The sequence below is a fragment of the Microtus ochrogaster genome, unplaced genomic scaffold (assembly GCF_000317375.1).
Source record: "Microtus ochrogaster isolate Prairie Vole_2 unplaced genomic scaffold, MicOch1.0 UNK144, whole genome shotgun sequence".
NCBI classification, from domain to species: domain Eukaryota; kingdom Metazoa; phylum Chordata; class Mammalia; order Rodentia; family Cricetidae; genus Microtus; species Microtus ochrogaster.
The window spans coordinates 203,703-208,451 of NW_004949242.1; the positions used below are offsets into that span (position 1 = coordinate 203,703).

The 4,749-nt window shown below is 38.7% G+C and overlaps 1 pseudogene; it reads left to right on the plus strand.

Moving 5' to 3' along the window:
• Window positions 1–3,504: 3,504 nt before the first annotated feature.
• LOC101987489 lies at window positions 3,505–4,402 on the plus strand (annotated as a pseudogene).
• Window positions 4,403–4,749: the final 347 nt, after the last annotated feature.

A 4,749-nucleotide genomic window follows, 5' to 3' on the forward strand; every position in this document is an offset into this window, starting at 1 on the left:
AAAGCACCAGATGTGTGCCCAATGTTCATGGAGGTCTGAAGAAGCCATCGGATGCCCTGCAATTTGCTTAATGGATTGATTGTGAGGCACCATATGAGTGCTGTGACCCAAACCTTTGACGTCTGCAAAAGCAACAAGTGCTTTTAATTGCTGAGCTATCTTTCCAGCTCCATGAAGTATCTAATTTTTGACAATATAGTCCTTCATTTCTCTGCTTTTCTTCCTACGTCCCTTTTGGTATTAGTTTTTGAATACTGTAAAGCTTGTTGTAAATTTTGAGCTAATGTTAAAAGGAAATTATTAAACATTAAATCCATAGAGGTGTAGAGAACAAAGAAATATTTGTAATGTTTTCAGTTCCCAGAACTAGAGATGACTCAGGGATGTTTTCTCTTTGTCAACGTAAGACAACAGCTTCTACAGATTCTGGGAAGTAATGTAAAGAAGTTGCTCAAAGACAGATGCTTGTTCTGTCCCAGCAGTAAGTTACTGCATCTAAAGGATTTGTGACATACCAGTGGTTACCTATGAGAAACTGAAACTCTGTTTCAGTGATTGGTTGCAATCCAGCTGTTTGTTACAAGTGCAAATCTCTATATAGAGTCAGAAGTTTGTTATGTATGTGAGTTGGACCTTAATTCTTTGACAGTGTCTTAAGTACACGAGTTCATGATGACGGCAATCAAAATTTATCTAATGTAAATCACTTATATCACATTTCAAAACTGAGCCATATGCTTGTGGAATGCAGAGGAATCATATACACTCACAATGACAAAAGAGTGTCTACATTGTGCTTGAATGATGATGGGCATATGAGTGTAGAAGGCATGCTAAGTAAAAACAAGGTAACCTATGGGGATTCATTTATTCATTGATTTGTTTTAACTATCCCTATGCAGTTATATGTTTGTGTAATTATATTACTATTAATTGAGTCAGAAAACAAGAAAAATATCAGTAAGGAAAAATGATTACCCTACTTATCAAGGTTTCAGAATGGTAGTTTGGCTTCCTAGTCTAAAAGTTTTAGGGCAGAGTTCTGTACTTCCATGTGTTCTGGTTGTTTTCCTTTTGGATATTTAGAAAGTTTGTGGATGACTAACTCCAGGGAAAATAAAATTCAAGCTCTGATTCCTATTTTCCTCTTCACTCCCTCTTCCTTATAACCCATCCCACTGCTCCAGAAATCTGGACTCCCTCTGTGATCCAATTCCCCAGAAGAGTAACATCCCCTCCAGATTTTCAAAGGTCCCTCTGCTGTTCACAGTGAAAACATTCCTGAAGGTTCTGATGGGAAGAAGTGTTTTTCAAAGGTGAAGTCACCACCTTTGCAGCCAGTGCCATGCCTATCTCCTGTGACATCTTCTTGATCATAGGGGAGACAGGGTCTCTGCATGTAAACATGTCACCCTGTATCTGTGACTATATATAGAGAGGCTGTCTGCCCCTCTGAACTTTGAGGTCCTATCAAACATCTGTGATCATAGAGGCATCTACTTTCATAGGTGAGTCTTATTTTCTTCTTTCAGTCTTGCAGAAGCTAGACAATCTGTTGCCATCTGTGTAGGTACAGCTCTCTGAGCTTGTCTCTCTCTTTCAGGGAGAGAATATTGAACTGTATGAATACTCAACGATCTATGGATCATCTGAGTCCTTAGCACTCCATGAGTAGAGAGAATGTGCTAGAGAATCACTGGGCACTTAATCTCCTCTCTCTAAAAGTCTTTGGCAAGGGAATTTTCTGTAAGATCCCTAATCATTAGAGGCAGGTGGGGTTTTTGCATCTAAAATGATTTATCAAAATATTCAAGGGATACATACAGTCCTCCCTCCACACAAAACTTTTCTTTCTACAAATACTATGCCTACTCAGTGAAATATAATGCCTTTTATAATTTCAAGTGCTTGAGAACATAACCCAAAGATATGAGGTATATTGATTTCCCTGCAAGCTGTCTCTTTGACTCAGAATCACAAAAACAGATGGCAGTTTTCTTTGGGAAATACTGGTGCCAACGGGCACAGTGACAAAAGACTGTTCTACCTTTATATCGTGAATTAAATGCATATGTTATTTATGTGCATTTGAATGTGGAAAAAATTAGATACCTATGTTCTAAACTTCACCCCATTCTAATGAGGTTTCTTTAACTTGCAAATTTTATCATTATTTAGTCAGGGCTGAATATTCATATTTCTACTTCTGTGGTTTCTATCTTACAGGACAGTCCTTGATCTTCAGATTTTCCTTTTCACCAATGCTTTCATATATCACTTATGTTTTCCAATCTCAAAGATAATATTGCATGTTGTACATACAGGTATGTACAGAATTTCATTTCACGTATGCTTAGACAACTGTGTTAGAAAAGAGACTATACTCTGGTTGTAAATCACAGTGTTATTTAGTAATGGGCGGAAGTTCTCATGGCTGTCATCCCAACATTATATTAATCTTCACAATTATTGAGTTGAACATTTATATAAAATTGATCTTTTTCATATGTGATTAGCATTGTGACATTTTGATATTTACATTTGGTACATGATACATGCCGGTAGCATACATTAGGAATTAATGGCATAGTTAAAAAATATGCAGAAGTTTGCAGAATAGAGCCCAGAATGACAGTGTGACATTAATTTAAAATCATAATCAGAACCCCCAAAGTGAATAATGTTGCTCCAAGCAAATTAACAGAAATTATTTTCTTTCCAAAGTGCTATTGGCTGTGGCACATCTGCCTTTTGCCAGTATTAGAACCTAGGGAATCTGTAGTGTGATAAAACTCATCTGCTGACAGTCTGTTTCATCATTAAGACCGCTGTAGAAGGTTGCTGTGCGAACGAACTGATACATCGTCTTCAGAGCCCTGTGGGAAGTGGAAACAGCCAGCAAGCACAGTACGAACTTTGTCTTTAAAAGCATTCCTGTGACTGCTGTCTGGTAAAAACAACTGTGAATACTTTGAAAACATGTCTTGGCTTTTGTAATGTGCATTGGTGTTTTACCTGTATGTATGTCTGTGTGAGTGTGTGGGAACACTTAGAACTAGAGCTATGACACTTTTGAGCTTCCTTGTCAGTGCTGAGTTTGTACACAGTTCCTGTTGAAGAGCAGCCAGCACTCTTAGCCGCTCCAGGTTCTGGATACTTCTTATTCAAAAGCACATTTGGAAGCTGTCAAGGAGGCTCTGTGGGTTAAAAAACACCCTGCTCTAACTGATGACTCAAATTTAGTCCCAGCACTCATACCTGGTAGCTCAATGCTGATTGGCTCCAAAGGTACTGGCACTGAAGTGAATATTCCCACACAAAGACTCAAGCACTTCCACACAGTAAAAATTTTCAAAACTCTTAAGCATTTTATCTTAATATCCGGATGGAAAGCAGTGATTATTGGTTAGCATAGATTTTATATACAATGAAGAAAATAGTCCTACGTGTCCACCATGAGTTCTCAGGATCAGCTACAGACAGACATTCCTATAAGACAACAGAATGGCATCCAAAGACAAGGCTGTGGGGATATTCTTTCTGTCCCAGACTATACTGGGCATTCTGGGGAACTTAGCCTTGGTTTGCTGTCTTAGTCTCTCTAACTTAAGTGGGAACAAGGCAAGGCCCATAGATCTGATTATCAAACACCTGAGCTGGGCTAACATCTTGGTGCTTCTCTCCAAAGGAATCCCTCAGACAATGGCTGCTTTTGATAGGACATATTCTTTAGACAACAGTTTGTGTAAACTTGTATTTTACTTTCATAGAGTTTCCAGGGGAGTATCTCTTGGTGCAACATCCCTGTTGAGTGTCTTTCAGGCCATCACCATCAGCCCCATCAATTCCAAGTGGGCACAGCTTCAAGGCAAGAGTTCCTCGCATCATTGGTCCTTCCCTGGGCCTGTGCTGGACCCTGTATCTTCTTATGAATAGCTTCCTTATCACGACAGTGACTAATAAGAATGATAAAGGAAATCTTACTAACTTTAGACAATTTCTGTACTGTGTAGTAGTAAAACTTTCCAAGCAATCTTATATAGCATATGCTATCATATTGGCCTCCAATGATGTTATCTGTTTGGGACTCATGATGTGGGCCAGTGGCTCTATGGTGTTGATTTTGTTCCAGCATAAACAGAGCATCAAGCATATCCACAGATCCCTGTCTACTAAATCATCCCCTGAGAAGAAAGCCACACAAAGAATTCTTATCCTAGTGAGCAGTTTTGTGGTCCTTTATGTAGCCTCTGTGACCTTAATGATGTATTTTTCTTTCCAGAATGGAACAGATACATGGGTGGTCCATGCCAATGTGGCTCTGAGTGCATGCTTCCCTGCACTCTGCCCCTTTCTTCTCATCAGACACTACACCAGGGATCTTCATCCCTGCAGTACTTGAGTATATCAACAACCAATATCTCTTCAGTAGTCAGAGCACTCTATAACATAGACTTGTGTACATTATTTGAGATTCGGTATGATCTCTTGACATCAATCACTTAAATTCTCTGGAACACAGTGTTGTATTTATTGCTGTCTACCTTTTTAATTTAGAACATTATAGCACTAGGTTAATATTTGTGGTGTAATGATTGATGTGGTTATTGTGACAGTTTATAAAACTCTGACTATCATTCTCTGTCTGCTGTATAAACAAAATTTGTCAAGGCTGGTTTGTAGATAGACCATCATACTATAGGAAGTATAGAGTCCCTGCTGATTCTGAGAAAATGAACAGTTTGGTAT